Source organism: Oryx dammah, unplaced genomic scaffold (assembly GCF_014754425.2).
Source record: "Oryx dammah isolate SB20612 unplaced genomic scaffold, SCBI_Odam_1.1 HiC_scaffold_23, whole genome shotgun sequence".
NCBI lineage: Eukaryota > Metazoa > Chordata > Mammalia > Artiodactyla > Bovidae > Oryx > Oryx dammah.
The window spans coordinates 78,326,724-78,337,012 of record NW_024070207.1 but is presented as its reverse complement, the minus strand read 5'-3'; positions in this window follow the sequence as shown (position 1 = coordinate 78,337,012).

The following is a 10,289-nucleotide window of genomic DNA, read 5'->3' as shown; positions in this document are numbered from 1 at the left end:
TGCCCTGACCCTCAGTGTGGTTATATTTGGAGATAGATACTTCAAGAAGGTAATTACAATTTAAATGAGATTATAAGTGTTTGGTTCAGTTCAGTTCAGTTCAGTCGCTCAGTCATGTCCGACTCTTTGCGACCCCATGCACTGCACCAAGCCAGGCCTCCCTGTCCATCACCAACTCCCAGAGCTCACTCAAGCTCATGTCCATTGAGTTGGTGATGCCACCCAACCATCTCATCCTCTGTCGTCCCCTTCTCCTCTCACCTTCAATCTTTCCCAGCAACAGTGTCTTTTCCAATGAGTCAGCTCTTCGCATGAGGTGGCCAAAGATTTGGAGTTTCAGCTTCAACATCAGTCCTTCCAGGGAACACCCAGGACTGATTTCCTTTAAGATGAACTGGTTGGATCTCCTTGCAGTCCAAGGAACTCTCAAGAGTCTTCTCCAACACCACAGTTCAAAAGCATCAATTTTTCAGTGCTCAGCTTTCTTTATAGTCCAACTCTCACATCCATACATGACTACTGGAAAAACCACAGCCTTGACTAGATGGACCTTTGTTGGCAAAGTAATGTCTCTTATTTTTAATATGCTGTCTAGGTTGGTCATAACTTTCCTTCCAAGGAGTAAACATCTTTAATTTCATGGCTGCAGTCACCATATGCAGTGATTTTGGAGCCCAGAAAAATAAAGTCAGCCACTGTTTCCACATCTATTTGCCATGAAGTGATGGGACTGGATGCCATGATCTTCATTTTCTGAATGTTGAGCTTTAAGCCAACTTTTGCACTCTCCTCTTTCACTTTCATCAAGAGGCTCTTCAGTTCTTCTTCACTTTCTGCTGTAAGGATGGTATCATCTGCATATCTGAGGTTATTGATATTTCTCCCGGCAATCTCGATTCCAGCTTGTGCTTCATACAGCCCAGCATTTCTCATGATGTACTCTGCATAAAAGTTAAATAAGCAGAGTGACAATATACAGCCTTGATGTATTCCTTTTCCTATTTGGAACCAGTGTGTTGTTCCATGTCCAGTTCTAACTGTTGCTTCGTGACCTGTATACAGATTTCTCAAGAGGCAGGTCAAGTGGTCTGGTATTCCCATCTCTTTCAGAATTTTCCACAGTTTATTGTGATCCACAGAGTCAAAGGCTTTGGCATAGTCAATAAAGCAGAAATAGATGTTTTCCTGGAACTCTCTATGTGGATCACAGTCAGCATTTGATTGTGTGGATCACAATGAACTGTGGGAAATTCTGAAGGAGATGGGAATACCAGACCACCTGACCTGCCTCTCGAGAACTTGTATGCAGGTCAGGAAGCAACAGTTAGAACTGACATGGAACAACAGACTAGTTCCAAAAAGGAAAAGGAGTACGTCAAGGCTGTATATTGTCACCCTGCTTATTTAACTTCTATGCAGAGTACATCATGAGAAATGCCAGGCTGGATGAAACACAAGCTGGAATCAAGATTGTCAGGAGAAATATCAATAACCTCAGATATGCAGATGACACCACCCTTATGGCAGAAAGTGAAGAGGAACTAAAAAGCCTCTTGATGAAAGTGAAAGAGGAGAGTGAAAAAGTTGGCTTAAAGCTCAACATTCAGAAAACGAAGATCATGGCATCCGATCCCATCACTTCGTGGCAAATAGATGGGGAAACAGTGGCTGACTTTATTTTTCTGGGCTCCAGAATCACTGCAGATGGTGATTGCAGCCATGAAATTAAAAGATGCTTACTCCTTGGAAGGAAAGTTATGACCAACCTAGATAGCATATTCAAAAGCAGAGACATTACTTTGTCAACAAAGGTCGGTCTAGTCAAGACTATGGTTTTTCCAGTGGTCATGTATGCTTGTGAGAGTTGAACTATAAAAAAGCTGAGTGCAGAAGAATTGATGCTTTTGAACTGTGGTGTTGGAGAAGACTCTTGAGAGTCCCTTGGACTGCAAGGAGATCCAACCAGTGCATCCTAAAGGGATTAGTCCTGGGTGTTGATTGGAAGGACTGATGCTGAAGCTGAAACTCCAATACTTTGGCCACCTGATGCGAAGAGCTGACTCACTTGAAAAGACCCTGATGCTGGGAAAGATTGAGGGCAGGAGAAGAAGGAGATGACAGAGGATGAGATGGTTGGATGGCATCACCAACTCGATGGACATGGGTTTGGGTGGACTCTGGGAGTTGGTGATGGTCAGGAAGGCCTGGTGTGCTGCAGTTCATGGGGTCGCAAAGAGTCGGACACAACTGAGCAACTGAACTGAACTTGCTTTTTCGATGATCCAACGCATGTTGGCAATTTGATCTCTGGTTCCTCTGCCTCTTCTAAATCCAGCTTGAACATCTGGAAGTTCACAGTTCACAGATTGCTGAAGCCTGGCTTGGAGAATTTTGAGCATTACTTTGCTAGCGTGTGAGATGAGTGCAATTGTGCAGTAGTTTGAGCATTCTTTGGCATTGCCTTTCTTTAGGATTGGAATGAAAACTGACTTTTCCAGCCCTGTGGCCACTGCTGAGTTTACCTAATTTGCTGGCATACTGAGTGCAGCACTTTCACAGCATCATCTTTCAGAATTTGAAATAGTTCAACTGGAATTCCATCATCTCCACTAGCTTTGTTCATAGTGATGCTTCCTAAGGCCCACTCAACTTCACATTCCAGGATGTCTGGCTCTAGGTGAGTGATCACATCATCATGGTTATCTGGGTCATGAAGATCTTTTTTGTACAGTTCTTCTGTGTATTCTTGCCACCTCTTCTTAATATCTTCTGTTTCTGTTAAGTCCCTACCATTTCTGTCCTTTATTGAGCCCATCTTTGCATGAAATTTTCCCTTGGTATCTCTAATTTTCTTGAAGAGATCTCTAGTCTTTCCCATTCTATTGTTTTCATCTATTTCTTTGCACTGATCACCAAGGAAGGCTTTCTTATCTCTTCTTGCTATTCTTTGGATCTCTGCATTCAAATGGGTATATCTTTCATTTTCTCCTTTGCTTTTTGCTTCTCTTCTTTTCACAGCTATTTGTAAGGCCTCCATGGACAGCCATTTTGCTTTTTTGCATTTCTTGTTCTTGGGAATGGTCTTGCTCCCTATCTCCTGTACAATGTCACAAACCTCTGTCCATAGTTCATCAGCACTCTGTCTATCAGATCTAGTCCCTTAAATCTATTTCTCACTTCCACTGCATAATCATAAGGGATTTGATTTAGGTCATACCTGAATGGTCTAGTGGTTTTCCCCACTTTCTTCAATTTATGTATGAATTTGGCAATAAGGAGTTCATGATCTGAGCCACAGTCAGCTCCCAGTCTTGTTTTTGCTGACTGTATAGAGTTTCTCCATCTTCAGCTGCAAAGAATATCATCAATCTGATTTTAGTATTGACCATCTGGTGATGTCCAAGTGTAGAGTCGCCTCTTGTGTTATTGGAAGAGGGTGTTTGCTATGACCAATGTGTTCTCTTGGCATAACTCTGTTAGCCTTTGCCCTACTTCATTCTGTACTCCAAGGCCAAATTTGCCTGTTAACTCTGGGTGTTTCTTGACTTCCTACTTTTACATTCCAGTCCCCTGTAATGAAAAGGACATCTTTTTAGGGTGTTATTTCTAAAAGGTCTTGTAGGTCTTCATAGAACCATTCAACTTCAGCTTCTTCAGTGTTACTGGTCAGGGCATACACTTGGATTACCGTGATATTGAATGGTTTGCCTTGGAAATGAACAGAGATCATTCTGTCGTTTTTGAGACTGCATGCAAGTACTGCGTTTTGGACTCTTTTGTTGACCATGATGGCTACTCCATCTCTTCTAAGGGATTCCTGCCCACAGTGTAGATATAATGGTCATCTGAGTTAAATTCACCCATTCCAGTCTATTTTAGTTCACTGATTCCTAGAATTTTGACGTTCACTCTTGCCATCTCCTGTTTGACCAATTCCAACTTGCCTTGATTCATAGACCTAACATTCCAGGTTCCTATGCAATATTGCTCTTCAGCATCGGGCCTTGCATCTATCACCAGTCACATCCACACCTGGGTGTTGTTTTTGCTTTGGCTCCGTCTCTTTATTCTTTTTGGAGTTATTTCTCCACTGATCTCCAGTAGCATATTGGGCACCTACTGACCTGGGGAGTTCATCTTTCAGTGTCTTATCTTTTTGCCTTTTCATACAGTTCATGGGGTTCTCAAGGCAAGAATACTGAAGTGGTTTGCCATTCCCTTCTCCAGTGGACCACATTTTGTCAGAACTCTCCACCATGACCCATATGTCTTGGGTGTCCCTACATCGCATGACTTAGTTTCATTGAGTTAGACAAGTCTGTGGTCCATGTGATCAGATTGGCTAGCTTTCTGTGACTGTGGTTTCAGTCTGTCTGCCCTCTGATGCCCTCTCTCACCACCTACTGTCTTACTGGGGTTTCTCTTACCTTGGACATGGGGTATTTCTTCACGGCTGCTCCAGCAAAGCACAGCCACTGCTCCTTACCTTGGACGTGAGGTATCTCCTCATGGCCTTTGCTCCTGACCATGGACATCAGGTATCTCCTCTCAGCCACTTGCCATTCCAGCACTGCACAGCTGCCACTCGCTGCTCATAAGGGTAGAGCCCTAATCTAATAGGACTGATGTCCTTATAAAAAGGGGAAGTGACACCAATGGTGTGCATGCACAGAGACAATGTCATGTGAGGACACAGTGAGAAGGTGGTCGTCTATAAGCTGGAAACAGAGGTCTCAGAAACCAACCTTACTGGCAGTTTGATCTTGGACTCCCAGTCTCCAGAACTGTAAGGAAATAAATCTGTTGTTTGTCACCCAATCTGTGGTATTTTGTTATGGCAGTCCAAGCAGACTAATACAGTTTTAAACTGTGTTCCTTGGTCTGAAGAATGTAACTCAGTGGTACAAATCAATACAATGTGTTCTCTTCTGGTCCTTTTATAGTGCTATGAACATGTGCATTTACCAGCAGATATGCACAGCTCAGTTCAGAGTGTATTCTTGTCAGGACCCATTTGTAGCCTCCCAAATTGTTGAAAAGTATTAGTCTACATAACCAAGGGCTCAGCAAACTCCAAGTAGCATAAATTTTAAAAGATTCAGGGTTTTCCTGGTGGTCCAGTGTTTAAGAATCTGCCTTCCAATGATGGGGACAAGGGTTCAATCCCTGGTACAGGAAGATTCCACGTGCCATGGAGCAACTAAAAGCCCAAGTGCCACCACTACTAAGCCAGTGCTCTAGAGCCCACAAACCGCAACTACTGAGCCCATGTGCTGTAACTACTGAAGCCCACATGCCTAGAGCCCATGCTCTGCAACAAGAGAAGCTGCTGCAATGAGAAGCCACAGTGAAAGAGTAGCTCCCGCTCAAAGCAACTAGAGAAAGCCACACACAGTAATAAAGACCCAGCACAGCCATATATAAATAAATATTTTTAAAAAGGATCCATGCCCAGATACTTCATAATAAAAATGCAGAAGGGCAAATACAAAGAGAAAATCTTGAAAGTAGCAAGAGAAAAATGACTCATCATATAGAAGAAAATGCCAATAACATTCAGAACTGACTTCTCTTCAAAAACAACAAAAGCTAGATGACAATGGGATGACATATCCAAAGTCCCAAAAGAAAAGACCTACCAAGTAAGAATCTTATATCCAGCAAAAATTTCTTTTAAAAATGAGGGAAGAATAAACACACTCACAGATTACTCAACTTCTTGAATCTGTAGATTTGTCTTTTACCAAATTTAGGAAGTCTTCAGCAATTATTTCTTTAAGTAGTTCTTCAGGCATGCCCTATTTCTCCTCTCCTCCAGGACTATTGAATATTTTATTGTAATCCCACAAGTCCCTGAAAATCCATTCATTTTCAAATTCTGTTTTCTCTGTTATTTGAATTGAGTAACTTCTGTTATTCTGTCTTCCAATTCACTGCTTCTTTCATCTGTTTCTCCACTGAGGTCATCTTTTGAGTCTTTTTATTATGGTCATTCTATTTTTCAGCTCTAAATTTCCATTTGGTTTTTATTTTATATCATCTATATCTTTGCTGGGTCTTTCTGTTTCTTTTCTGTGATACTATTTTGTCATTTGTTTCAAGTGGAAGCATTTTTATTATGGCTACTTTAAAGTCTTTGTCAGATAACTCTAACAACTCTGTCATCTTGGTGTTCACATGTATTGATTGTCTTTTTCATTCAACTTGATATCTTCCTGGTTTGTGGTATAACAAGTGATTTTCAACTGAAAGATGAACATTTTCAGGGAATTCCCTGGCAGTCCATTGGTTAGGACTTTGTGTCCTCACTGCTGTGGCCCAGGTTCAATCCCTGGCTGGGGAACTAAAATTCTACAAGCTGCACAGTCAAAAGAAAAAAGATGAACGTTTTCAATATTATAAGATCCTGGTTTTCTTAAGCCTTCTTTCTTTTCTCATTTTTCAAACTTCTTATTTTGCTTTTTTAAACTTTTTATTTTATATTGGAGAATACCCAACTAAAACTGTTGTGACAGTTTCAGGTGGAGAGCAAAGGGACTCAGCCATACAAATACATGTATCCATTCTCCCCCAAACTCCCCTCCCACCCAGGCTGCCACACAACACTGAGCAGAGTTCCCTGTGCTATAAGGGCTTCCCTGGTGGCTCAGTAGTAAAGAATCCACCTGCAATGCAGCAGTTGCAGATGTGGGTTTAATCCTTGGGTTGGGGGGACCCTCTGGAGGAAGGCATGGCAATGCACTCAAGTATTCTTGCCTGGAGTATCCCCTGGACAGAGGAGCTTGGCGGTATCAGTCCATAGGGTTGCAAAGGGTCGGACATGACTGAAGTGACTTAACACACCCTGTGCTATACAGTAGGACTGAGTTTGTTACCTATTTTAAATATAGCCATGTGACTTGCAGGATCTTTGTCCCCTGACCAGGGATTGAACCTAGGCCACAGCAGTGACAGTACCAAGTCCTAACCACTGGACCACAAGGAAATTCCCTAAGCTTTCCTACTAAGGTGGCTTTTTCTGACACCACTCCAGATGGAAAAGGAGTGGAGGGTGCCAGTTTGCTAATGCCAACTATGAGGAGAAGTCTTGTTTCCCCACTCAACTTCAGTTGATAACAGAAGGTAGAGGCTCCTTGCTACTGCTGGGCAAGGCTGGGAGTTCTACAAACAGGTAGAGCTTCACTGACACTTCCCTGGCTGGAAGAGGTAGCAGTGCCTACCTATATCTTTCCACATGGCCTCCAACGACACCATCCTGGGGAAAAAGGGAGGGGTGACTTCATGCTGACATGTGAAAGAAGTCTAGGCTCTCCATGTGGTCTCCACTGATACCATATAGGGGAGGACTTGTTCCACCCAGTGGGGACAAGAGTCCTGGCTTCACAGTCAATTTTTTCTGACACCACTTCAGGAGGGGTTTGGAATGACTCTTACAGTCTGTTGAGGGGAAAATATAAGCTCCTCACTTGGCATTTGTTGGCATGAGTGGGAATTTGGCCACATTTTTTCTATACTGTTAGGGTGCAGTAAAGCAACTATTTTCTGAAAGTTTACCATATTGTTAAGCTACCCATTTCCTGGCTCCTTTACTAGAGAGAACAGGTTTTGTAGGGTCTTCTTTCCTGTCTGGGCCCACTGGTATTTCTAGGTTGCCAGGTTCTTCACCACTGTCAGATATATAAGGCAAAAAGAAAACCTATGGAACCAATGTTTTTTGTTTGTTGTGGTGGTGGGGGGGAGGTTCTGTTTTTTGTTTTTTGCCACACCGTGCAGCTTGCAGTATCTCAGTTCCTCAATGAGGGATTGAACCGAGGCCTCAGCAGTAAAAGTGTCGAGTCCTAACCATCAGGCAACCAGGAAACTCCCAATATGCTCTTTTCTTTGGGGTCCTGAGGTTCCTAGTCTACCTCTTTCACTCCACCTTTCTGAGTCAGCTTATGTTTGTTTTATAAACATCATTTTCAAAGTTTTTCATTGTACTTAGCAGGAGGAATAGGAAAAAAACACATCTGCTCCTTTTCCCCAGAAATGGAAGTCCTGTAATTGGATATTTTAAAATGTTTTCCCAAGTCTCTACTTCCTTTCTGAGCAAGTGGAATACATTTACAAGAACTTTTAAAATATCTTTATCTATTAATACTAACCTCTGTGTCAGTTCTGGGTTGGTCAATTGCTTGATTATTCTCATTATATTTCCTATTTTCTTAACTCTTTTCATCCCTGGTAATACTTAATTGAATGCCAGGTGTGAATATTATTTTGTTAGGTACTAGATATTTATGCATCTCTAGAAATCACCTGGAGTTTTGTTCTGGGACACAGCTAAGTTTTTTGGAAGGAGTTTGATCCTTGGAAGATCTTGCTAATATAATTTTTTAGGTGTAACTGGAGCAGTGCTCAAGTGAAAGTGGAGGTCACTTAGTCATCTCCAACTGTTTGCAACCCCATGGACTATACAGTCCATGGAATTCTCCAGGCCAAAATACTGAAGTGGGTAGCCTTTCCCTTCTCCATGGGATCTTCCAAACCCAGGAATCAAACCAGGGTCTCCTGCATTGCAGGCGGACTCTTTACCAACTGAGCTTTGAGGGAAGCTTGGAGTAGTGCTCAGCCTAGGGCTAATTATTCCTCATTACTGAGGCAATAGCTTCCTGAATTCTCTACACAATACCCTATTTTTCCTGTCCAGCTATTGAGAACAGGCACTATTTCCAGCCCTGTGTTAGCATTAGACACCATTTCTTCTTATTCTTTCAGATGGTTCTCCTCTTGGCCTGTTTCCTCACACACATGTGCTGATTGGCACTCGATAGAGAATACTCAAGGAGGACCATAGGCAGATCACCTGGATCTCCTTTCAGTGCAGTTTTCTCCACTGTGGTGGTATGTCCAAATTCTAGCTGCCTTTTTCTCTCTAGATTCTCAGTTCCTTCTCAACTCAGGGAATTCACCAGTCTCTTCCTCAGTTTCCCCTCTCTGGGCAGTGCCCTGGCAACTCTCTCGAGGAAGTATATTGGACAAATCATAGGACTCACTTAATTTATTTCCCTTTTCTCAGAGATCACTGTTCTTTATTGCCTGACATCTAGTGTCTTGAAAACAGTTGTTTTTTCCTCAATGTACTTCGTCTGGTTTTTGTTGTTTGTTCCTGGCATGAGGGTAAATCCAGGCCCTGGGACTCAATGTTGGCTGGAAGAAGTGACAGCCAGGAATTTATACATGTGGAGATTTGCCCATGGACATCATCAGTAAGACATATATTTGAGTTGGTGTGATTTTTATGAGTGAGGAATATTGTAACCTGAGTTTGAGACAAGAATGCCAATGAGGCTGTATCTATAAATGGGGGACTTGTATCTATTAAGTCTGAATTTAGCAATAAGGAGTTCATGATCTGAGCCACAGTCAGCTCCTGGTTTTGTTTTTGTTGACTGTATAGAGCACAGACTGGTTCCAAATAGGAAAAGGAGTACGTCAAGGCTGTATATTGTCACCCTGCTTATTTAACTTATATGCAGAGTACTTCATGAGAAACGCTAGGCTGGAAGAAGCACAAGCTGCAATCAAGATTGACAGGAGAAATATCAATAACCTCAGATATGCAGATGACACCACCCTTATGGCAGAAAGTGAAGAGGAACAAAAAAGCTTCTTGATGAAAGCAAAAGTGGAGAGTGAAGAAGTTGGCTTAAAGCTCAACATTCAGAAAACGAAGATCATGGCATCTGGTCCCATCACTTCATGGGAAGTAGGTGGCAAAACAGTGGAAACAGTGTCAGACTTTATTTTGGGGGGCTCCAAAATCACTGCAGATGGTGATTGCAGCCATGAAATTAAAAGACGCTTACTCCTTAGAAGAAAAGTTATGACCAACCTAGATAGCATATTGAAAAGCAGAGACATTACTTTGCCAACAAAGGTCTGTCTAGTCAAGGCTATGGTTTTTCCAGTGGTCATGTATTGATGTAAGAGTTGGACTGTGAAGAAAGCTGAGCACCAAAGAATTGATGCTTTTGAACTGTGGTGTTGGAGAAGACTCTTGAGAGTCCCTTGGACTGCAAGGAGATCCAACCAGTCCATTCTGAAGGAGATCAGCCCTGGGATTTCTTTGGAAGGACTGATGCTAAAGCTGAAACTCCAGTACTTTGGCCACCTCATGCGAAGAGTTGACTCATTGGAAAAGACTCTGATGCTGGGAGGGATTAGGGGCAGGATAAGAAGGGGGTGACAGAGGATGAGATGGCTGGATGGCATCACTGACTCGATGGACGTGAGTCTGAGTGAACTCC